Source organism: Alligator mississippiensis, chromosome 1 (assembly GCF_030867095.1).
Source record: "Alligator mississippiensis isolate rAllMis1 chromosome 1, rAllMis1, whole genome shotgun sequence".
Lineage (NCBI taxonomy): Eukaryota > Metazoa > Chordata > Crocodylia > Alligatoridae > Alligator > Alligator mississippiensis.
Window position 1 is genome coordinate 115943559 of NC_081824.1, and position 26587 is coordinate 115970145.

At 42.1% G+C, this 26587-nt stretch overlaps 1 protein-coding gene across 13 annotated transcripts in view; it reads left to right on the plus strand.

Moving 5' to 3' along the window:
- Positions 1-4948: 4948 nt before the first annotated feature.
- Positions 4949-26587, plus strand: part of EYA4 (EYA transcriptional coactivator and phosphatase 4) — a 250965-nt gene continuing 229326 nt past the window's right edge. For 5 of the 13 annotated variants that reach the window (XM_019479617.2, XM_059713226.1, XM_059713237.1 and 2 more), the window contains exon 1: positions 4952-5288. The gene's annotated coding sequence lies outside the window, so the exon portion shown is untranslated. Of the gene's footprint in view, positions 5289-26587 lie in introns of all 13 variants that reach the window. The other 8 variants (XM_019479618.2, XM_019479620.2, XM_059713238.1 and 5 more) reach the window with 4 other exon arrangements.

The following is a 26587-nucleotide window of genomic DNA, read 5'->3' on the forward strand; positions in this document are numbered from 1 at the left end:
TGGCACTCTGGTGTAGTGCCTGAAGATGGAAGAAGGCCAATGCAGTGCCTATCTTCAAGAAAGGGAGGAAAGTGGACCCAGCTAACTACGGGCCCATCAGCTTGACCTCCGTCCCAGGGAAGGTCTTAGAAAAGATTATTAAAGAGGCCATTCTTAACAGACTGGCCGATGGCAACATCCTAAGGGATATCCAGCACGGGTTTGTTGCAGGTAGGTCTTGCTTGACCTATCTTATTTCCTTTTATGGCCAGGTAACCTATGACCTGGACCAGGGAGAGGAGATTGATATCATATATCTTGATTTCAAAAAAGCCTTCGATCTGGTATCCTATGATCACCTCTTGGCAAAACTGGTGAACTGCGGCCTCGGGTCCACCACAATCCTCTGGCTGGGGAATTGGCTCCGTGGTCAGACCCAGAGGGTGGTGGTTGATGGAAGTCAATCGTCATGGTGCCCTGTGACCAGTGGGGTCCCCCAAGGCTCTGTCCTTGGACCTATATTGTTCAACATCTTCATTAATGATGTGGACATTGGAGTCAGAAGCAAACTGGCCAAGTTTGCTGACGATACCAAACTCTGGGGTAAAGCATCCACACCTGATGACAGGAGGGTGATCCAGGCTGACCTTGACAGGCTCAGGAAATGGACGGACAAGAACCTGATGGTGCTTAACACCAAAAAATGCAAGGTTCTCCACCTTGGGAGGAAAAACCTGCAGCATCCTAATAGGCTCGGCAGTGCTATGCTAGTTAGCACTACAGATGAAAGGGACTTGGGGGTCATGATTGACCACAAGATGAACATGAGCCTTCAATGTGATGCTGCGGCTAGTAAAGTGAGCAAAATGTTGGCTTGCATCCATAGATGCTTCTTAAGCAAATCCCGGGACCTCATTCTCCCATTGTACTTGGCCTTGGCGAGGCCACACCTGGAGTACTGTGTCCAGTTTTGGGCTCCACAATTCAAAAAGGATGTGAAGAAGCTTGAGAGAGTTCAGAGGAAAGCCACGTGCATGATCAGAGATCAGGAAAACAGACCTTACAACGACAGGCTGAGAGCTATGGGACTCTTTAGCCTGGAAAAGCGCAGGCTCAGGGGCGATCTGTTGGCCACCTATAAGTTTATCAGGGGTGTTCACCAGGATCTGGGGGAACGATTGTTCACCAGACCACCCCAAGGGATGACAAGGTCGAAAGGTTATAAACTCCTGCAAGACCGTTTCAGGCTGGACATAAGGAAGAACTCCTTCACTGTCCGAGCGCCCAAGGTCTGGAATAGCTTGCCACCAGAGGTGGTTCAAACACTTACATTGAACACCTTCAAGAGAAATTTGGATGCTTATCTTGCTGGGATCCTATAACCCCAGATGACTTCCTGCCCCTTGGGCAGGGGACTGGACTCGATGATCTTCCAAGGTCCCTTTCCAGCCCTAATGTCTATGAAATCTATGAAGGACGATCCTGTCTTAAGGAGGGGGCTGGATTAGAAGACCTTCTGAGGTCCCTCCCAGTCCTACTTTCCTGTGATCCTACAATGGTGGGATCAGGCCTTAATGGGGGATATGTCTAAATAGTAGACAAATCAGAATAATATAATACTGATGCGTTTCTTTCCCTCTTCTGAGTTTGGAATATATGGGGGAAAAGACCCAACCATATTGCATCGAACAAAGAACATGTACATTTCTTTTAAATCACTTGTAACTTATATTTTTAATAGAAGGTACAACATCTGGTTAAAACCTTGCTTTAAAGTGGTGGGTCTATTAAAACAATCCCTGTTAGTCGGTGATTGTTCACTGTAAGAGGGAATTTTCTCCAGTGAAGTAAATTGGAAGGAAACCAGACTTCAGAAACCCTTCATATAGTGTTCAAGAGTATAGGAAGTATAGGAATGTACTTCTGTTCACAAAAATCTCATTGAAATAAGTGAGTCATCAGTACATTTTCCTACAGAAGGAGTCTATTAGAAAGGTGGGCGCTGTTGTCATGAATTCCATCCTGGATATCAATTTCAATTATTTTCTGCTAATCTGAAATTTGTCCCCCTTGTCAATTACCCTCTGAACTTTCAGTTTCAAAATTCACTTGATTTTTTTTTTCTGGCTTTTTTCTAAGCCATGACGATGTGATAGTGGACTTTTGGAAGCTTTTTTAGTTGAAATGTTTTTTTCACTGGACTTTTGTAGGTCAAAGAGTATTCCAAGGCTGCTTCTCTCTCTCTCTGAGTAGCAGCTCTCCCAAGAGAGCAAATGTAGAGTTTTTATAGTCTTGTTTTCATGAGGATTTAGGGGAGAGTTACTACTTAGCCTTTGGATTGAGTAGTGCGTATGCAACTGATTGCATTTAAATGGAGATCTTTCTAATATGAGGGTGATCACAACTTTAAAAATAGAAGCCCAATGTTTCCTTCTCAGCCTTTGAGCATCAAAATAAGTGGTCCAAATGTTAAAAAATGTAGGTCAGCGTCATAAGAATTGAAAGATTACCGTTTATGAAAGCTTGCTCCTTCCTACATCCTATCTGCACTGCTTCCACTGACACCATTTAAAGTAAAACTGCTTACTCCATCAGTCCCCCATCAAATTGCATCAATTTTAATTTAAATTATTAAGCTTCAGCCGTAAATTGATCTTACTATGCACGTCTACATGTGCAATTAACTCAAATGAATAAACTTCCGGAAGTAGCATCAGAGTTTATTGCTCCTGGGTGCCACATTTACACATATGCCTGGGAGCACAGCACATTGAGTTGGGTCGGAGCAGCCCTGGTTGGAAAGGAGTCTGGGGGTCAGCCTGCCAACCTGGGGCTGCTCCGACCTGGCTCAACGTGCTGAAGCGGGGCAGGCTGGGGTACAAGAGTGCTTCAGTGCAGTATCCTCATGCCCCAGTCAGCCCTGTCAGCATCTACAAGTGTGTTGCGGCAGAGTACAATGCTCTGTAATAGGATAGTACTTGTATTTACAAGTACTAACCTGTGGCAGAGTTTATTATTTGACTTCAGCCTAACTTCCCTGCGTATGTAGACACTGAGAAGTTTAATGAAGAGGTACTTAGTCAACCCTGCAGTAAATGTCTCCATGTAGATGCATCTAGTGATACACAAAGAACTGCAATATTATTAAAAGTGATTGGTCAGCTTTGTTTCTTAAAGCAGCATGGACACACAAGGGCCACGGGATTATTACTAGTGCCAAGGACTCAAAAACTGAAAGTTAGGCCCTCTGAAATCATAAGTCACTTAAAAATTAGTAGATTTTAAGAACTCATGCTGTGGTTTTTTTCTCATCCTCTGTTGTGAGATTTTAAGTTTCGTGTTCCCAGGGTTTTTTTGTACGACCATGCACGATAGGCACTTTCTAAAAAAATAAAATAAAATAAAACATGAAAACTGAGATTTCCCACAAATGGCGTTATTTCAGGAGCTGGAGCTCTAAGACAAACACACAATTTTGCAAAACTCATGATTGTAAGAGCTGGAGGGTAAAGGGAGATGACAGAAGGAGCCTTGTACTCTCCCTCCCTTCCATGCAAGGACCAGGAGTGGTCTTTAATTTCCAGCACATATGGTTTAGGGACATTTTAGCCCAAAACAGACTGGGAAAGGGCCCTGTTCCCATCCACACTGGCCTGCTGGCAAGGAGGCCGTCTTACAAAAGAGTGTAGTAGCAAGTATTGCTGAGCAGGATTTCCTTAGTCTCTTCACTCCCTTTAGCCTTCTCTGAAAATACAAAGTAGGTTAAATGAGAGGGAGGAAGGAGAACTGAGTAGAACATGAGCACCTGATTCTGTTCTTGCATTCTGGCTCCTATTCCATCAGGTTGGGCCAGGGAGGGACCCGTCCTGCACAAAGGTAAAAGGGAGCTGATAAAAGCTTAAGGTGCCCCTTCTTCTCTTGCACCCTGCCAGGCTATCTATGCACAGAGCCCCATCCCACCCACTCAGGGGGGTTTGAAAGGTGGGCAGTGCTTTGACTCTGTGTCCCCCAGCTCTGGTCATGAATGACGCATGCCCCCTGAGGCTGGGGGGGGGGGGGGGGGGGGGGGGGGGGGGGCACAGTGACCACCTGCAGGCAGCAGCCATAGTGGCAGTGTAGCGGCAGCAAGTGGGGAGCTCCCACAGGCGGCTGTGGCGGTGTTGGTGGCAGGGGGGCAGGTTGTGAGTGCCAATCAGTGGTCGGTGACCACCTGCAGATGCTGCCATCAGCATTGGTGGTGGCCAGAAGCCATCAGCAACCGCGCACAGATGCTGCCGGCAGTGTTGACAGGCTGGTGAGTGGAGACTCTGGCTCTGGGGACTGCGAGTTGCCACTTAACACAAGTCTGCCCATGCCCAGAGGTGGGGAGAGGGGAGGGGAGCCCCTCAGTGAATGCCTAAGTGATAGAGGTGATATTTTTTATTAGACCAAGTAGACAGTTGCAAAAAAAAAAAATCTTTATTTGCAAGCTTTTGGGCTCAGGTGCCCTTCTTTCTGGAAAGGAGAATGCAAAGCTTGCAGAATTTCTCCGTGTGACCCTATGTCTCTAGGGGATGAGGTGCTGGGCAGCCTGAGCAGAGGTGCGGGGGGGGGGGGGGGGTAAGGATTTGGCTGATGAACGGGAAGGGGGAAAGTCCGCCCCTCAGGTCCCTCTCGTGCCCCTGGCACAAGGGCTCTGAGGCGAGGCTGGAGCCCGGGCCGGCGGCGGGACACGCGCCCCTGTCCTGCGGACGCAGCGCCGCGGTCACACGGGGCGCAGGGAAGGAGTGGGCCGCCGAGGAGGCTGCAGCGGGGCTGGGGCGACCCCCGTGCGCACAGGCTGCTCCACGTGGGGACGCCGCGTAAACACGACCGCAACCCCCCGGCGCTTGCAACAAGTCCCCGCACAAGTGCACAGCGGCGCCTGGGGCGGGGTTGCATCGCGCAGCGCCCCCCGCCCCCCCCCTTTGGCTTTTGGCGGGGGGACGGCGCGCGCCACTGCGGGCGCAGCGTGTGCGCCAGGCAGGGCAGAGGGACACCGGTTGCACGGACACAAGTGCGGGAGGAGCGCTGGGCTTCTCCCCTGGCCGCCCGCCTCCCCCTGCTCTGCAACACCGCCCCCCCCCTCCACACACATACACACGCAGTCCTCCTCCTCCTCTCCTGTCTCGCAACTCCGCCGCCTTTTATTAGTGTGTGGAGCAAAAGGGAGGGGGGGGGTGGAGGGGATGTCCTGTGCGCGCCGCGGGAACCGGGCAAAAGGGGAACCTCCCGGCGGAGCAGGAGGGGACACGGCGGGAGCCGCGCAGCGCCGGGGCCCCGCGCCCGAGGTGAGTCTGCCCGCGCGTCCCCGGGCCCAGCCAGCCCGGCCTGGCGGGGAGGGGGGGGCGTGCAGGGATTTGTGTGTGTGTGTGGGGGGGGGTGTAGATGTATGTATGGAGGGGTGTATGCGTACGCGTGTGTGTATGTGGGTGCATGTGTATAGTGTGCATTTGTATTTGCGTGTGTGTATGTGTGTATATATGTGGATAAGTGTGTGTGTATATATGTGTATATATGCATGAGTGTGCATATGTGTGTGTGTGTGTATGGGGCATCTGTGCGCACCGGAGCCGGTGTTAGTGCACGCTATGTCCCGTCCAGGGGGCGGCGAAGCGGTGGCCGAGGGGAGCTGCTGCTGCCAAACCTCCGGCCTTCCCCCCCGCGTCCTGCTTCCCACTCCCGTGCACACACGCGCGCCCCCAGCTGCAGCGGGACGGGACGGGACGGGACAGGAGGGCCTGCCCCTGGCCCCATGCGGCCAGGCCGGCCAGAGCCTCCCCGCAGGTGATCGGGACACGCCGGGGACCCGCTGCCGCTGCGGTGCAGTGCCAGGGGGCAGACACACGCGCTCCTGCAGCGCCCCATGCCATTCGTGCACCCCCAGCCCCGACGGAGCTGCGCGCCCCGCTGCTAGCCGGCCCCGGCGGGTCCTTGCTGCCCGGCCCGGCAGCCGGGGGCTCTGGGAGACCCTGGAGGAGTTTGCGGGGCAGCCTGCTCTGCCCGGGGCCTCCCGGGCGGAGGGAGCGGGCCCGCGGCGTGTGCGGGGTGCGGGGGGGGCTCAGTGCTGAGAAGGGCACGACACGAAAACAGCCTCCTCCCAGACCGCGCGTACCCACACACGTACACATTCAGACATATGCACACATATACACACAAACACGTGCAGATACATACCCACGCTGACACCCATACACACATACTGAGACCCAAATACTTACACACGCATACACACACTCAGACACACACACATACTTATACACACATATACCATACACGCATAGGCACACATACACACACAGAGACATGTACACGTACACACGCTCAGACACGGAAACACCTACACACATGCTTATATGCACATATACACGCAAGGAGACACATGCACATATATGCACATACGCACACTCAGACATACACATATACACACATATACATACATGCACAAATGCTCCTACACACAGCCATACACAGACGCGCACACAGACACACATAGACACATACGGACAACATACACACAGACTCAGGCACACACAGACACATATACACATACGCACAATCACTCCCACACACTGAGCCACACACATACGCACACACATACAGACACACACACACATACACAGACTCACGCAGACACACACTTATACAGATAGTCACACTCAGACACACACACATACAGATACAGACACTCAGGCGCGCACACGCACTGAGATACGCATATACAGACACACTCAGACACACACTTATACAGATGCAGACACACTCAGGCACGCACACACACTGAGGCACACACACGTACATGCCGCCCTGGCTCGCTAGGGCTTGGGAGACATGAGATGTTTTTCTTTTTCTTTTGTGCGCGCGCCCCGTGCCCCGTGCCCCGTGCCCTGCAGCCTGTGCCCCAGGAGACGGGGCAGGATGGACGCAGGCAGCGGCACCACTGACGTGCCCATCTCAGCCCCACTCTCCCTCCCCGGCTCCGGCAGGGTCATTAACACGCGCTTTCCCCGCTGCGTTTCGTGTGCGCGGCAGCCGCTTCCCGGCTGCAGCCGTGAGACCGAGCGGCTCGTGTCAGCCTCTAATGACAGCCAGAGACACCCCCGCACTCCCGCGGGCTCCTTGCACTGCTGGGGCAGGAGTGTGCAGGGGGTAGGCGCTGCCTCTTGTTTTAGTTTCTTTTCATTTCTGTTCGCTAAGGGACTCTCTCCCCTCCTCCCTTTTTGTTTTGTTTTGTTTGTTTGGTGGTTTGTTTTTTGCGGTTGTTTTCCTTCTGGTGTAAATGCAGACAGACAAAGTGGTGTGAGTTCAGGTTGTCCACCTCCTTCCCTCCCCCTCTTTCCCTTTCTCTCCACTGAAGAGGGCTAACAGCCCTAACCTGCTGCGGGAGAGAAGTCCAACCATCCCTTTCCCCTGGCTTGGGTGCTGCCTGGGCCTTGTGTTTTGGTTTGAAAGGGCTTCCACGTGGAAGTGTGTGCGTACTTGACTGTGTTTGTTTGTGTGTGTGTGTGTGTAAGAGATTGTGTGTGTTTGTACTTGACTGTGTGTTTCTGTGCGTGTTTGGACTTGACTGTGTTTGTATGTGTGTGTGCGTAGGAGGTGTGTGTTTGGACTTGACTGTCTTTGTGTGTGTGTGTAGGAGATTGTGTGTTTGGACTTGACTGTGTTTGTGTGCAGGAGGCTGTGTGTTTGTACTTGACTGTGTGTGTAGGAGGCTGTGTACTTGATTGTGAGTTTGCGTGTGTGTGTGTGTGTGTAGAAGGCTGTGTGTATTTGTACTTCATTTTGTGCATGTAGGAGACTGTGTGTGTTTGTACTTGACTGTGTGTGTGTGTGTGTGTGTGTGTGTGTTTGTACTTGATCCACGAGGAGGTAACAGGATTCTCTGTGTTCAAACCCAATGGGCTGTTGCCCATTAATTTGCCTCTCTGGCTGTCATTACAGACATTTCTAAAATCTGATGGCTAAGGAGAAAACTGCGGGCTAGATTTCACTCAAAGGGGTCTTACTTGTTAACCATTTTCTTTCTCTCCCTATTTTATTTTTTGGCTGCTTTGCCACACCCCTTAAATCCAGAGAGAAGACACTGACTGAGGAGGATGGCAGTGAGACCCAAAGGGCTTTTGACATTTTCTTGTTAATGGGAGGCGATAGTTTGTTTGTAGCCCCACTGTGTGTGTCTCTGTTGGTGTCCTGCAGGGAAGGGATTTAGGCAATAGTCAGTTTTGAGCGGTTTTAACAACCAGGAGCAAGGATTCCTGAGGTCCAGTCCCTGCCAATCAGGAATTGGCATCTAAAGTTTCATTTACGTTTATGAAACTGCTAGTAAAAGCCAAGTACTTACCTGGTTGCTTTCCCATTATCCTAGGAGCAAACTCTATAGTAAAGCACCACCTTTTTTATCTAGTAACTTCTGATGTACAGTTATTTGGGAATAGTTCAGAGAAAGAAATATTTCAAAGAAAGAAAGAAACCCTTGTAATGCATTTGTGATAATTGGAGGTCAAACATGAACTCGTTTCGCATAAAAATAACAAGAAACATAACTATAGTAACAGACTTTTACTGAAGCTTTGATTCACACATTTACAACAGGAGAAGAAAGGATGCTAAACAAACTAATTAGAAGTATATTTAACATAAAGCAATAGAGAAGTGGGTTTAATAATGAAATTTACTGGGTGAAATATATCACCATCTACAGTTGTAAATAAGTTTTCCTCAACTCCCTCCCCTCCCCCTGCCAAGTTCAGTGTTTTGTTATCATTCAGTAGGTAATACGTACTTTTTGTTTTTAAGCATTGAAGTGCTGGGATGTATCATAATTTCATTTTCCAAATACAAATCATTAAATTTTTTTTTTTATAGCCACTACATTCCTAAAACTATTGTAGACTTCCCTTTTTTTCCAACAATATACTCCTATAATAGATAACTTTGTATTCCTACAACATAAATCATACAAATTTAATTGAAGTGGAAATACAAATGAATGAATTCCTCATCTACTTCTTTTTGTACGTTTTAACATTTTGTTATCTGGGTTGAATCTGAAACGAACAACACACAGTTCCCTGTTTTCTTTACAAATTTCTGGTATTCATGCTAGTAAATTGTTTTGAATCAGTTGCGACATTCTGAGGGGAAAATATAAGACAAAAGCGTCCAATCATTTTGTACTTACATAACTTTGTTCACATGATATGTGCATAGTTATTGAAAATAATGTTAAATATATTTTGGTTATCTTGAATCCTACTGGTGAATCTTCAATTGTAATTTATACCATCAGGACTTTTATATATTGCTTTCTTGGAATGCATTTTGCATTGGAAAGCTATTCTGATATAACTGACTGTGAAGTGGACAAAATTTTAGATCAGGTTCCTCTTCTCACTGAAGGTCTTTGTTACCTATATGTTTCCCAGTGAAAATGTGCTGTGTGCAGCCGCTACTGCATGTTTTTAGCTTATGATAAAAACTTTGAATGCTACTGTTGAAACTGAGTTCAACTCTTGTATATTGTAGTTTTATCTCATATTATAATAAATAATTTGGTAGATAAGAGACAAAAGTATGTACTATCGATGTGTTGGTATATTTGACAGTGCTCATTCCAGTTTTCAAGTGATAACATTTAAACTCCCTTCCTCTGCTTTTATAAAACGTGACCTAGGATTAAAAAACCTCTTCCTAAAACATATATATGTTAAGCAAATATTAATTATTTATATTATCTTTTTCTGTTTTGAGAAAGACGACTTTATGAACTCTGGGTAAAACAGGTCTCCTTTTTTATAAGGAGAGTTTATTCAGCATACTTCTATATTAGAGCTGCTGATCATATTTCACAGAGCTGTTAAAGCACTTAAAACCTAAAATTAGGTACTGTCTGGTAGTAAATATTTCAAATCACTCCTTGAAGAAATAAATAGAGAAGTGTGCTTTAAAAAAAAAGATATTTTGAAATGTCATTGAACAGAAATGGCCGTGCTTTTGCTTGTGTTAAATATAATACACTTACAACTTAAAGCTCTTTGCTCTCTGCACTTTGAGGGTGGTTCCCCCAGCCAAAAAAAATTCCTTGATCTCTTCTAAACTACTATCACCTAAAGAATCTTAAATTAATTATACCACAATCAGGTATTTTGTTACAACAGGTACTGCTTGAACAAAAGTGATACCAAGAAGTATCAAATGAATTTCTAACATACCTGTACTTCCAGTGGTTATTTTTTACCACGTGTATTCAGTTGCTTATTGACATAAATGCTGGTGGAACACTTACTATTACAGAACACATGAAACATTTTTTTTCTCTAAACCTGTGACCACAACTATATTTAATATCTGTATTTTATTTTTCTTGTATGTCAGTTTGATTTATTTTTCAGTTTGGAATGCAGAGCTAAGTTCACTTATTTATAATCATATAGTTACAATTTGCAAAAAGAATATAAACCCAGACAAACTGAGCAATTTACAAATAGTTGTCAAGTTTGCCAAGTGTTTTTAAAGCTTTGTAAAAGTCAACCAGTAAACCAGATTTAGTAGGAGCATCACAGATTCTGAAATGACATATAATGATACCTGAGGTTTTATTGTGTACTTCAGTGAACTCTGTGATTTCTAGCCATCTTGGAGTTCATGTTTATTATGACTAAGGAAACAAATGGTTTCTATAAAGCTTTCAAAAATTTTGCAACAGAAAAGCAGAATATCATGTGATTTAGAGAGAATACTTAATATTTAGATTATGGTTTCAGAGGTTTGTAAGTAAACTTTACAATGCAATATTTAAAGCAGATTCAGTGTGGGTGTTTATTGTCTTTAGTTTTAGGTATTATATAAATGCGAGTCCAACTGTAACCTTTCCTGTCATTGAAGAGCACTAATTGATCTTGCAGGCCCTGACATAATAGTATAGTTTGATATTTGAAACCTTTCAGCTTTGGCATGGCCCTTTAATCACCCCTGAGATTTCAGATCATGGTTCTACTGAAGATATAAAAATCTTACTCTTTTGAAATTAAGTAAAAATGCTTATTAAAAGTAAACTCTGTATGTGTTTGCTTCCTTTTGAAGTCAGTGGGAGTTTTAGCTGTCTGAACTCTGAAACTGACTGATTAGATCTTCCAGTCTGCAGTTAAAAATACTTACATGGTGGCATTTTAGATATTAATATATAGAAACAGCAATTCTTTGGAAAGTGATCATTTTGACCAAGTCCATGCTACTGTCCTGTGTCTTGTATTTGTCATTAAACCAGAAGTGCTTAAGGGAATCTGGACCCTTTTTTCTTTTCACAACAATGTGAAAACTCTGATATGAGGAACATATGTCTGGCAAATATAGAATGAATTTTATGCAGAAAATCTATTTATTTAAAATGTGCATTTATATTCCATAATCTAAGTAGTAATGTTACCTGAAATAATCTACTGAAGACACATACAGTATGGGACCTTAGTGTAAAATATTTCATGCCAATTACTGGATATATGGTCCATATATTGCTTAAATAGTAAATTTATCTTTCAGGTTTTTTTAAATCCTATATTAAAACAGGATGGACACCCCAGTACATAAGTCTCATTACAGGGTTCTCGTGCTGATCGGTCCCTATATACAAGCTGTGACATTTTCAGCAAAATGGCTGAGTTTAGTGGACTCAGAGAAGAAAATTTTAAACATACTGTATTTGCAATTGTTTCCAAGTTCATTATGGCAGTAAATCATTCTTCAAGAACTTTCAGAGCTTTGTGGACTTAAGCAAGTTCAGCACAATTTTTCTCTTTAAGATCCTAGGCCCAGTTGCTGAGGTCCCTAGCTCTACTGATTTCAAAGAGAGGATTTCAATGACAGGATTCTCATTGTTTAAGGATTTGGACCCTACTCTATAGAACAAAAGGAAAAATCATTGTGGTTCCATGCTACGTTGCTTTATCTAGAAATACAGTATAATCAGTAAGTTTCTGAGAAAATGTTTAATAGTATATGACCAATGTAATTTCTCAAGAGCAGCTTATTTGGACAACAGTGGTAGAGTACAGTATCTCTGTGTTGTTGCTGAACTGTATAATTTTGTAATTCAACTCCTCCACACATTGTGAAGACCTGCCAAAATCATGACAAAATATCTTCATATAAAAGGTGGCATTTTGTATCCATGATAACGTTTAGCTTTTTTATTTAAAGATCAATTCATATTTATTTTTTGTTGATGAAATATTCAAAGCATAACACTCTGTTACTTATTTGACCTGACCCAACTAAAGTTCACATTGAAAGCAATGAAAAGAATTAATGATGCCTTTTTTTAATTGGATTGAAGCATAGAGTAAGCATTTTGCGATTGACACATCTATAATTAAACCACAAAAATCTACATTAGCATGCCATTAAGGGACTGATTTAGACCACAAAACAAAGAAATATGGAGTTAAGCTCAAAGCTTTGAGCAGAATTCTGTTTATTATTTGCATGTAGCTCTTGAAATCAATGCTGTTGCGTGGGTGTAACTGGAAACGTAAATTTGACCCTTTGTGTTAGCTTTTCAGCTGGCATAAATCGGCACAGGTCTGTTGAAATGAGTGTAGCTCTCCTAACCTTATACTAGCTAAGGCTCAAGCCCTTTATCTTTAACTCAGTTTGTAATGCCTCAAGGTAGTACAGTACACATTTTGTGTAATGTTACATGCTCAGTTTGGAGATGCCTGCAATCTGCTGACAAAACAAAGTGGATTAAGGATAAAGTTACAGCCATCCCCTGATTTTCTTCTATTTTAAGGATTTTCAGACTCTTATGTTCAAATATCTTATTCATTTTTTTACAGCCCAGAAGCAAAAGGAAAAGGAAAAAAAAAACTTGAGGCTAATTATCTCTTTTGAATACTGGTTTCATCAAACATATTATATCAAATGACTTTTGCTTTTCTCCAGATAGTTTTGGTGCCCCAAAAGTGAGTAGTTAGACCATGTTTACATTAATAAGTAAAGTTGAAGCAACAGAAGTTGCTAAGTCTAGCACATAAGTTAAAGCATATTAAACTCCTGCTGCATGTTTAAGCCATTTAAAAATAGAGTTGCTTAGTTTGCTATGGCTTATTCCAAAATACTTACAGAGCGTTAATGTCATGTTACACCTAAATGAGAAGCATCCACATGGAGTGTGACACTTTAATGTATGTGACTTGACTTAAAAGCATTTGTTGAGTTCTCTTTGTTTTCTTGAGTACCTGGGTACAAACTTGATTTCAAAGAAACAAGAATAATCTAGGTAGGCATTCAGATTTCCTTGCCAAGTTCAGTCAGTGCTTCTATTATTCCAGTTCTGCCATCAGGAGGACTAATGGATGGTTAACTGTGTGCTAAACAGTAGTAGTTTTGCAATCTGCATAATTGGGTAATAGGGAGACCCCATTTTCAGCTTTTATCCAAGTAACCTTTGGAGCTATATAGGTCCCCACAGGTGGAAGGCTAAATTGGTAATACACTATGCTACCTTTATGAATATTTATTATACCCTGTTCCAATATAAAACTGCTATAGTATCTTGTCTTAATCCGTCTCAGTTATTTGCACTGTTATCCATCAACCAACTCTGACATTGCAAAGCAATAGTTCTGAGTGTAGTTTCAGTGAGTGTGGTAATGTCCTTCATGTGAAGTGGCCACTTGAAGCCTTGTCTATTTATTTTTATTTTCTGTCTCATTCCTATTGAGATAGATACCAAAAACTGTATTAAGGTATGCTCTATTCCACTTCCTCTGGACTAGAGTTTGTGGCTAGTTTATATAGGCAAATTTTGGCTTGGTCACAGTTGAAATAGAATTTGAGTGCTCAACAAACTCCCTAAGGAGTATTGTAAATATTTATACTACCATGCTATGGTTTTTGGTTCTCCTAGAAAACTATAAGTAGAATATATCTTACAGATGCGCTAGAAACTGGTTCATTCTGCATCGTTTAGATTGCAGGGGGTCTTTAGAGCAAGCACCGTGCTTTTGTTCTGTTGTTGTACAGTGTGAACACAGTGAAATCCTGCTGGTCCATGATTAGTCCATGACTAGTCACTTGTGCCTTGGTGGTAAGATAACATAAATTACTAATTGCATGGAGACTTTTGGCATCTAATGGAGGTAACAGTCATGGCTTGTGGCATATGTATACAGAAATATAAGTATAAAATCATATAAAGTTTGCAGGTGTGTTCACTATTGTCTCAGACCTGCTCTTATGAAGGGAAGACAAAACATAATTATATTGGAAATAGAATCTAATCTTCAAAAAGTTTTTTTTTAATTGCTGTCTCTGTGAGGTGAATCATTTCTAACAGTGGTCATTGTCTTTTGTTGCTTTGGAAAATATTTAATTCATGCCATGTATTTTTTAGTTAATCTCCATTCTTACAAAGTAATACTCAACACAATATTTTAAACACACTATTTTAAAAGTTTGCTAAATTATTTTTATATATTTGGTCATAAATTAACATTAAAATACTCCTGGTACACCATGCATTATGGGTTTTTGAAATCAGATCTTCCAATATTTTAAAAGTTTGATTAATAAAGTTAATAGTGTTGGGTTAGTAGACTTCTTTAAGGCTTTGGACTTGGTATTACATGGTGTTTTGATAGCAAAACTTGAAGTATTTAAAATCAATATGGCATGCATTAAATGGATCAAAAACTGGTTAAATGGTATAAACAGAGAATCTCTGATAAGCAGCTACATTTCTAGCAGGGTTCTGCACAGATTGCTTATTATTAGATGTATATTATTTAACATTTTATCAGTGGCCAACTAAAAACCTAAATTAGTACTGTTGAAGTTTGTAGATGACAAAGATTGGTACATGATAAATCATTAAGATGATGGGTCACTAATACAGAATGATCTGGATTATGTGGTAAACTGGGCACAAGCAAACAATCTGCATTGCACTGTGACTAAATGAAAGTCGTAAGTTTGTACAAAAAGGTAGTTGCAGAAGGTCAGACTACTCTGGAAAGTAGTGACTTGAAAAATACCTTGCCTGCCACTGTGCTTGATAATCAGTTGAATGGGAGCTGCTAGTGCCATGCTGTATATAGAAGGGTTGATAAACAGGACAATATTGAGCAGTAGAACGGTTGCATTACTTCTGTATTTGGTACTGTTAGAACTGCCACTGAAACATTATCTTCAGTTCTAGACTCCATACTTCCAGAGAGACATTAAAAAAAATGGAGATATTTCAGAAAGAAGGCACAAGAATGATTAAAGAAATACAAATAAATGTTATACAAATATAAAGAAATGCTTTATAGTGAAAAATTTAAAGAAGTTTAAATTTAGTTAGTTTTTTTGAAGGCAAGGAATGCCTTGATTTATAAGTGCCTATATGGGGAGTAGAAGTATAATAAAAGGACTCTGCAGACTAGAAGAAAAAGTATAATAAGAGCCACTTTTTGAACATGGAAGATAGACAAATTCAGGGTAAAAATCAGGCAGTTTTTTTTTTACAGCATCTAATGCAGTGAACTTGGGTTCATGAACTCTATATATGTACTCTATATATATCTTAGTTAGTCTAAATGGCTAGGGATAGAAATTACACGTAAACTGGTAAAAGTAATCAGAAACTGGTTCAAATCTGTAACTCAACAGAAGTTCAGTGGATATAAACTACTTTCAAAATGGCTAAAACAGTTTAAGATCAACCTGGATGCAGTATCAGACTTGACTGATTTAGGTTAAATCAGTTCATTGAACTTCTGTCCCACATCCCCTCCAGATTAAAATTAACTCAGTCCCCCAGCATCCCAGGATGCTTTGTACCTCCCTAGTAAATGCCCTCTCCTGCGAGGTAGACAGGCTAGTCTTGGCTCAAGCTGTCTGGCCAGCTGAGCAGGGAGGCATGCTCTAGCACCCCCTGACTTCTGGCCTGGGTCACTGCAGGCATATAGCTGCATTTCCAGAATCAGAAGTGAATGTCTGTTTACTTGCTTATCAGTTCAATCTGCGCAGCTGAGACTAACCTGCAAAGATTGAATTGATTCAGCCTTAGACTTTTCGACTGTCTGTACTCAGCCTAAAGGTGCATATCTACTCTGGCTTCTGACTGACTTCAGATTAACACAGCTAATTTAACTCTCCATTTTTTCTAAGTCATAGAGAATTATTCAGCCACTTTGTAGAGGTTTAGTGGATTTTCCATCACTGACATTTTTAATGTTAGGTTTTCTGGAAGGTATGATTTAGTTCAGGGTTGTCCAACTTCTGAGTGTCTGGGGCCACATATCTCATGGGCTTTATGGACCTCCCCACTGCACAAGTCATATGTTTGCCAGGCCCCCAGTACCCTTATTAATGTGCCTTTTTACATAATTACTTCATGTTACATACATGCTATCAGTTCTTATTACATTCTTTTTAATTAAATTAAAATAAATTAAATTTACCAGTGGTATGAGCAAGCTGTTGTAATGACTCTTCCCCTAGCATTTACGTTTCTGTAACAATTGTTGGAGGTCTATGGTCAGAATGACCATAGATGGCCTTTGTAAAAATTTGTGTGAAGAAAGACTTGGAACCATCAATAATTTTTAGTATTTTTATTAACATTTTCTCTAAATGTCTTAGTTAGATATGTTGGCACATCAGCATTTTGTTAATTATTTAATGTGTTCTCATATATTCCTGTTAAATTGGTACCAATTTGATGCTACTGCTATAGACATAATAAATATTTTTTTTTGTTTTTGTCAGTTTCTCCAAGATGCAACCTGTGTTCTTGTAGATTCTGGAGTGGGTTCAACAGCTTATCTAGATACAACTGTTTACTTACTTTTCTATTTCTTAGAGGAATGGCACACCCTTGTTCCTAGTTCATCTATTTGAAGGATAGTACTGTGAATTTGAAATTTATTGAATCTAATAAAAAACAAAACAAAATAAAACCTTCCTCTCCTTCCACTCCCCCAAAATCACAGGTTAAGTTGTTACATATACTGTTGAACCCCAAGCTATTTTTCTGTGGTTTTAGTTGACACAATTTCCTATGTTTCAAAATGTTATCTTCATCATCTCTTCAAGACTCACATAAACAGCAATGGAAACAGAGTATACTGAAGTAACAGTGAAACTGATTTGTCAAATATTCAACATAAAGAAATCAAAAGCATTTTTTTTTCTTCTAAATGCTTTCCTTTCTAGTACCACAGCTTTTGGTTGTAACAACAGATATAAAGTAATGCACAGGTTCATCCAAACCAGAGGATATTATTGTTGAATACCTTGCTGACAATGTGGTAGTCTTTTTGAAAGCAATTTGAATTAATTCATGGTATATTGTATAGGCCTGGATATTTATATAAATGGTGCTTTTTCTTAATTTAATTTTATGTAGGCATAGAAAGGAAACACTTTTTTTTGTTGATGTCTCTCTTTTTCGATTTCACAGCAGTTTCAATATAACCGAGTAAGTGCAACCACGTTATAAATCAGAAGTACTGTGTCTTTGTCTAAAAATATTTAATTTTATAACTTAGTGAAAAATCATAGAGAAGTGTGATTTTTTAAAGTTGATGGTGTTTGTTTATATATGTAGGCCACCCAATGATTATAGTAATTCTTTTCTCAAGGACTTGTTTAAGCTGAGCAAAAATGTTTAGTTTTTAGTGGTTTGTTTTCAGTCTTTTTTCCACAAAAGATAAAGAAAATGCTTCAAAACACCACCAGAATATGTAATTTAGCAAAAAACCCACTGACCTATAAGACCAAAAATAACATAAAATTAATGTTTCCAATAGATTTAAAAATAATCCATATGCACTTCTTTGCTTCTCTGTATTACTCATTCCTGGAACGCAGTGCATGATTTTTCGAAATCTAGACAGAATCATATGTGCTATTATATTTATTTTTGTAAATTAGCTTTGTTTTATTTTTATGGAGGAAAAGAATGAGATAAAAAGTTTACAATAATTCTGGAATGCCTTTTTTTGTGATCTGTCTAATTTTTTTTTCTGGCCAGAGCATTTTGAGGTTGGTTAATTTGGAGTGAGTCAGAAGGATATATATGTAGCTTGCATATTTTATTCAAGTAGAAACCAGGAGATCTCTTCTCTCATCAATGTTCCAGGATATTCCTAGATACATACTAATTTCAGTTTGTACGCATGGTAATTGCACAGTGTATCCTGAAATCTAGTCAGGAAAAGATTATTTCAAGTTGATAGCTCTCTGCTCTCAAATTCTTTAACATGAATCCCATTCTTTGTTATACAAATAGAGATAAATCATTTAAACCGTGTGTGTACAAATTCAGTAGCTGGTTTTATAAAAATTATAATGATCTCTCCTTACACGTGAAAGCTGTACTAAGCTGCTATTTTATCACATGTAAATGACATACATTGTTTCAGGCTTTGGTTAGAAGTTTTTATAAATTCCTCATCATCCTTTTCACTTGTCTCCTTGTACCATATGAAAGGCCAGTGAGCAAAAATAGTCTGTGGATGCATCCACATGTGCATTTTACCATGAAGCAGACTAATTAGCTCTGCAGTAAAATGTCACTATTTACATGAGCGCAGGTAATAGGGCACAATAAACTAATTAACTCCTCCCTAAGATAGTATTGTTGGGGACAGTACTATCTTAGGGTGGAGTAGCTAACTGCACTGAAATGCACATGTAGATGGTGACTGAGTGGGGAGGCCAGACTCCTGGCTGCTGTCTAGCCACATAGCTCCCCAAGTTCTGGACCCTTGTGCCCCTCTGCCACTCAATGCTTCCATGCAGAGCCCAGGGCTGATCCCACGAGCCCCCTGCCAGCCTGGGCCTGCTCTGCCTGGGCCTGCTCTGCCAGCCTGGGACAGCTCAAATTACTTCTGTCCTGGGCTCATGTGTAGACACTGTGCCTGGGAGCAGTTTACTCTGGCTCAAAGCTCTGGAGTTTGTTGCTTCACCTTAATTTCCTCATGTAGATGCACCCAGTAGGCATGGATCAGATTAACGTCCCAATTTACCTGTGACACTCTTACCTACAGAACAAATGTAGGGACCTCATTTCCTCAAGCATATTGCTGATGATCCTGGGCTTATTTGTCTGAGTCACACTCGTTTGCCCTTTATTGCAGTTGCTGTGATCTTGTACTTCAGTTGAGAAATTAGTGTTACAGAATTAGGTTATATTTTCTTAGCTTAGCCTTTTTTTATACTCTGTATGTTAATCCTTGAACAGAGGAAGTTTAAGATATCACAAGACCAATGCCTTCATTAAGAAGACTCATCTCAAACACGTCAAAGGAACAACTCAAACCAAGACTTAACTCTTTGAGCATGTCTACTTCACATTGGACAGAGCTAGAGAGTATAACTGGGAGGGTGTCCTTCTCAGTCACTTCTGCTCCCTATGTACAACATGCTAGAAAATATGTGGCTGTCATTACAGATATGCCACCAGGTATGTCCAGTTCCAGTCGTATGAACATGATTAAGATTGAGAGTGGCCCTGGGCTACATGACATTTTTGGCATGCAGCATACATTGGGTATGAACGAGTAGGGGCAACATATTTTCAGTGGTGCTCTCTAGCTCTATTTACTCTGGTGTAAGCATGGCTTAATCAAAACAAGGCAGAAGAGAAAACTCTTGTTGTTTTCAATAGCTCCCCTCACCTAAGAAACCACAGGAAAAATTAACAATTGTGTAAGTAGACGCCACAGTATACAGAACTTATAAGACTGTATCATGGAATTGTTTAGTGACTTGTCATAACCCTGTATTAAATAATTTAATGTGGGTTTCTCAAGCTTTTAACGAGCAAAATTTGGTGGCATGACGCACATGTTTAATTTGATTATTGTATTTTAGTTTTTAGTATCAATTCAAATAAGAAAGCAAGAATTTTTTTTTTTTCCTTTAGAGGATCAGAGAATAACACAGGTAATTTAGACTCCTTTCTCTACTGTAACATGCTTGACACGCCTCCTGTGAGTAGTTCTTAGGCCTGTGCAAAGTGGCTAGTTTTCGCTTCGGATTTGGATTTGACCAATTTGGGGGACAGTGATTCAGTTCAGTGATTTGAATTACTGTCCCAATTCAATTCAGCCAAATCTCCAAATCTCTGAATCAGCCAGGCCAGGCCCATCCCCCACCCCTCTCCCAGCTGGCAATGGCTGCCCCGCCTGTCCCAGCTCCTGGCACTTGTTAAAAAACAGCCCTAGCTCAGCAGTTGCTGAAATGCAGGGGATGATCCCTGCTGCCCTCCACTGCTCCACACTGGATGGGGGACTCTGCACGAGCCCGCTGCCCCCCCACTCCCCCAGCCACCCATCATAGATTCTATGATTCTATGAATACACCAATTTAACCTAAATCAGTTAAGTCTGATACTACATCTATCCAGGTTTATCTTAAACTGGGATTGACTATCTTACAAGTTGTTTATGTGCACTGAACTCCTTCTGTGTTACAGATTTGAACTGCTTTCTGATCATTTATACCAGTTAATGTGTAACTTCTGTCCCTAGCCTTAGAGCAGTATTCCTGGACATAAGCTCAAAATAAATGAGAAAATTCCATTCTTGCTTAAGCACTTCCTTTTTGACTGCAGATACTGTAGATATAGGCAATCCTTTAAAAAATCAGCAACAGGCAAAATTTAGAGATTATTTTTCCTCCACCAGGGGTCACTGAGTAGATTCGGCAGTAGGCAGGCCTTGCTCTGATAAAATAAGCCCTCCATTAAGTCTTTGGCAAGACACCTTGTCCAGTCAGTTGCAGATCAAAGTCTGTGTAGAGGGAAGAATCTCAACATTTTGCAAGTCATTAGCAGACAAAGAAGTGGGTGCTGGACAAGGTACAAAGAGTTCTACAAAGCTTTTAAACTCTTCCAAGAGTGGCTTTCTCATCTCGCCAAAATTAAAAATTTCTAAATTCAGAAAGATATGAAGGAGGCAAGATCTCATCCTCTAGAAATAGGGGCCATGGAACAAGTTCAGAAGAAGAAGGAAATGGGAGTATTCCATACTATTCATAATTCCAAAGCATTGTACACATTACAATTTGAGCTTTTCAGTATGATTCTTACACCCAATTTGAATACAAATAGCGGAGACTGGTTAGCCTAGCTGAGCCTAAGCTCTATAAGATTTCTATGCCATTTTCTGCCTTGTTCATGGTTCCTTAACCTTGAAAGGAACACTGAGAGAAAACAAGGTGAGGGAAAACTTGCTGAGTTGTGTGTATTCTCCCTCCACCTGTCACTTTTCCCTAGGAAAGCAAGATGTGGTTCCATGTGATCAAGCTGTCAAGATGACTTCATATTCTTCATCAATTATTTATTGCATTTAAGGCATTTAAAGTTCTTCAGTGATCTGTTCTCCTCTGCCATTAGAACATCTTTTCATTCTGTTCTTTTTTGTTAAAGGGTTGGTGTTTCTTTCAGTAAAGCACAGCATTCATACTGTTCAAAGGGAAAATGCAAAATTATAAATTATTTAACGACATTCAGGTTATCAAAATAGTAAGAAATGAGCTTCACTTTTGCTAAGGTGCTTTAAGAACACATCAAAGAAACATTCAAGTGCACACCCAGGAAATCTGCAAAGCCAAGAACTTTGGGTAACTTTTTCTAACCGATTGCTTTTGGCATTCCACTGATCTAAAGCAATGGTTCTCAACCTTTTACAGTGGTGGCCTGGGTGCTCACAATTCTGGGCCCTCCAGTAAGGTACTGGGGGAAGGGGGAGGGAGGGAGATGGCAGCTAATTGGAAAGAGGGTGAGGGAGAGCAGGGAGAACTGTGGAGGGGATCAATGGCATGGCACAAGGCAGGGAAGGGGACAGTTTGGGCTGAGTTGCATACTGCTAATCACTGATATGTGGACTGGATCTGATCACTTCAGGGGGGTGTCCTCCCTTGTCCATTGGCTGTAGGCTGAGTACCATTGATTTACAGCTAAAAAGTTAGAACATTGCAAAGTGTATATTTTAAAATCACAAACTTCATGCATACATTTCAGGAAACTTCAAAATGATAATTTAAAAAAATGTCAGAGTCCACACATTTATATATCTAAAATGAGTTTCTGAAGTCATGTAACAGCCTCAGCATTGACTTTGGTGTACCAGGATTTACCTCCAAATCTGAGAGAGAGAAGGGTACTTTTCTTGAGAGGGTAGATCTAGGGCTACAGCATGAACAGTATGGCCATAGGAATCTATGGAGAAGCCTAACCCAAGGATAAGACTTGAAATTAATGTTGTTATTTAATTACTAGCAAATTGCCTGTCATGAATGATGTGGGGGTAGAGCACCAACACCGAGTGCTCTGCGGTACCACCACTCCGCCTCTGGCCTGGTGCACCCCCCTCGCATTCCCCCCATCCCCCCATCTCTGGTCTCATGCGCCTCCCACCCCCCATGTTCCTCCAACCCCTCACATCTGGCCCCATGCATACCTCCACCCCTGCATCTCCCCCACTTCTCAGATCCTCCCCACGCCCTGCCTCTGGCCCCGTGCACTCCCCCACCCCCAACCTTTGGTCCCATGTGCTCCTCTCACCTCCCTGTGTCCCCTCCCACCTCCCACATCCAGCCTTGTGAGTCCCCCACTCCCTGCCGCTCCACCCTGTGCTGCTGAGGGCTCCCAGGAACAGGGGGGAAGGGAGCTTGCACACAGCGGTGGCTGCCAACACCCAGCAGCAGGCAACATCCCCCCTCCTACATCCCCTCCCCCTCTCCTCTCTTCCTCCCTGCTGCCTCCCTCTCTGCTGGGTGTTGTCAGGGCTGGGTGGCAGTGGTGGCAGCAGAGTGGGAGTCATGGTGGCAGCAGGGGGCGCTGTCACCAGAAATGCCCCCTTTCGCTTCCCCCCATCCCCACTCCTTCCCTCCTCCCTCCCCTCTTCCCCACCACCTCCCCTGCCCTGTTGGTTGTTGGGGGCTCCCATGGTGGCTCCTTCGCATCCTCACCTGCCTCTGTCCATAACACTCCAGGCACTTGCAGCCAATTAGCGCATGCACTCTCAGCAGCGTGTGTGCAGTTGGCCCAGAGCCTTATGGACAGACAGACAGACTAAGGCTTTCATTATATTAGAATTAATATTCTTGCAAAATTGATTCCTAAGAAGGGCATGAGTTTTTCCTATATGGTATATTTCAGTGTAAACAGGGAAAATCAAACTGCTTATACATTGAAGATTTCTCAAAGACTTCTGTAGACATTGAATAAAGCTCATATAGGTCCCAGTCTATATAGGTCCTGGACTAAACATTTTACCTTGCTTTAGATCAGTGGTCACCAACCAGTTGATCTCGATTGGCTGGTCAAACATGGAGCTTCTGACAGTTGATCTCAGTCTGTCAGAGGCTCCATGATCGGGAGTGGCAGGAGACACATGGCTGGGCTGAACCACACCCCCTGCCATCCAGGCCACGCTGGGTGAGTGGGGTCAGAACCTGGGTGGCTTGTCTGGGAGATAGGGGGGGAGGGTTGCGGGGGGGCAGGGGCTGGGGTGGGGGGGCCAGGGGAGCAGGTTGTGGGCTGGGGGACAGGGCAGGGGCAGTAGATCCTGAGGTGCCCTTTACTTACAAAAAGTGATCTTCACCATAAAAAGGTTGGAGACCACAGTTTTAATTACTTCTTTTACTAATCGTGATCTTGTAGTCAGTACACAACCAAAATTAAATGGAAGTTTTGTCTTCAGCTTGGCAAGGTTCTTTGGGTAGATGCGATATCTTTTATTAAACCGAGTAATTGGAAAAAAATTATTTGCAAGCTTTTAGGTGCAATCACCCTTCTTGAGGCATAGGGGATCTCTGTTGGTCTGATACTCCAAAGAATGAAAGAAGCTAAAAGTGTGACAGGATGTCAGTGAGATTGTAAATAGGTAGAAATTAAGAAAACAGAAGGTAGAGAAGGGGGAAACAATGGGGGGAAAATGCCAAAGGTACGTAAGGGAGACTCTACTGTACTTGAGTTCTCCAAGGTAGAAAAGAGGCTGTCTGTGAAAAAGTAAATAGCTGGAACTTACAAAGACAACTTGTCTTTAGCTTAACACTCTGCTAGTTATCTGTCATTTGTTATATGAATCAGTTTTTACTTCCAGAATTTAGAAATGGCAGTAATCATGATGTTCCATAAAATCTTTTTCTCTCAGAAATACACCTTAAAGCTGTATGGAATAACTATGAAGATTTTTTCAGACCTGTTATATTCAAAGATTTTACCTACTGCTAACCAAGTTTAAGATGTAGGGAGAAGAATGGCAACATCTGACTTTGAAAATAAAATAAAAATAATGGAAAATGGAAAATAGTTTAAAGGAATAGTTCTCTTTCTGTTGGAAAAGAATGTATATCTTGTTTCTTGGCAGGTGTGTTATATACGAATTTTAGTTGATAATAAGCAGGAAGCAAATCTATTCTCTTTCTTTGTTCTATTACAGATTACACCCAAATCATTATTTTTCTTGCTCTATATGACTAGGACAGAAATTCAAAAATCCTGAGCCTGAATTGATTCAATCTGTGCAGGTTAGTCTAACCTGGTTAGGCTAAGCCAGTCTGTAACCCAGATAGACATTCTAGAAAGGCCGGCATATGCCTGCAGTGGCTCAGGTTAGAATCCCAGGGGGTGGAGCTAAAGCAGCTCTTGGCTTCCACAGGGTAGAGCTGAGGGAGGCGTGGCCAGGCCCCAGCAGAACACACTGATTATTTCCTGTCCCCCCACCCCAGCTGCCCAGCAAGGAATCTTTATCACCCTTAACTCAGTGTTTATCAAGTGAGTCTGCTGGGGCGTGGCAATTATTGAGTCTGCTGGATTGTGGCAATTGCCATGCTCCAGCAACATCGTGCATCTCATGTATCAGTGTCTCCACACTTAAAAACAGTGGTGGGGGCACTTGAACTAAAGCTCATCAAATGAGTTTCAGTTCAAGCGCCCCCACCACCATTCTTGAGCATAGAGATACTGATAAAGGAGACGCAGCTGTTCTTTAATTAGAACGGCTCCCAGAGCTTTTCTAATTAAAGGGCTGCTCCCCCACCCCCAGAACACATGTAAAAGTGCCCACCAGTATTAAAGAAATACTCATTAGGCTGATTTAATGTGCAGTAACAAATGTGCATGGTTTTTAAGTGACGCTTAATGCTCAGTAGCCTATTTTATTGAGTTTTTTACATGACGCTTTAATGCATAGCAAAATAGGCTACTGTGCATTAAAGCACGCACGTAGACGTGCCCACCTTCACTTACACGGTCCCATACCATCATAATATATATGCTGCAAGAGTATCCTGCATTGAGTGAGGAATTATGTATTTCCTCATTGTTTTTCCTAAGAGCACATTGTTGTACTAAGCGCCTCACAAATATCAAGACATATAAAAAAACAGAACTCTTGGATCTAGAATGATACCTTTTTTGTATATCTTTTTGTCTCAGACCAGCATGGCTACCAAGTACACCCCTGAATCACAAATATCAATGCAATTAAATCTGCAACTCCTCTGTGAGGTACAAGGAAGGTGTTCAGATCTCTGTTTTACAGAGATAAAGATAAAAGGATTTGCCTGAGGAATGAGTGCCAGAGCCATGTTAAAGTTCATGACCTTCTCTCTCTGAATGCTGTGTTCATGTGTATAGACCACAGTACCTTAATACTAGGTCTACTAAATAACTGAAGCTCCCATTCCATTTGAAGCTGTGAGCATTTTTGCATATTATTGCAGGTGTCTCAAGTGGGGCACTCAGAAAATGATATAACAGTTCATAGCTTCCTGGCTGTTTTAAGTACCTTCCTCAGCTTCACACAAGAAATCTCTGTTAGAAATAGACATGAGTTCTTTGGGGCTATGAACTGTCTTAACCATAAGACTATCCATTTTCTTTCTGTATTCTCTTGATTTGCTTTAGAAATTGGAAGACTGGTTGAAAACAAATGTGATAGGGATTCTACATCCATAGGCCTGACATTCCCAGAGTATCTTCCATGCTGTACACTGAATGAAGCAGGGTGTATGTGGAAAAAATATATGATCATGTCATCAAGTCATATCATAATGCACATAAAAAAAGGAGATACATTTAGATTTTGTGGACAGGTTTTTAGGCGAGAACAGTCATAGCGTCTGTCCTCTATATTTTTTATTTTTAAAACATAATGTAAGAGTGATGTTGAAGCCATGACAGTCTAGCAATTATGTGAGGGGCAAGGATTTCTTAGGGTCGTATCTTTTATTGGACTAACTATGTAGTTAGGATAAAGACACATTTTCGAATGTGAGACATTCTTCAGGCCATATCCTGCATGCCAAAGCTTGTTTAACTTTATCCCGAGTATCCCTTGCCTCTCACATATTTTTTAAAGGTAACTTTTAGTGGACCGAGGGAGGACATATTTGCCTTCTAAATTATCTGAGTGGGAAGCAAATGGGGAAATGTTCCTTGTCTTATAATAACTTCTTTGGATTACCATCTGTCGGAGTCATTCTGAAGACTTTAAAATTGTGAAACAGTCTTGATATAGTGCTTTTAATATGCCTCTCATCACCAATTCCTGGGCTTCAGTTTTTGTCTTGCAGTTTAACTAATTCT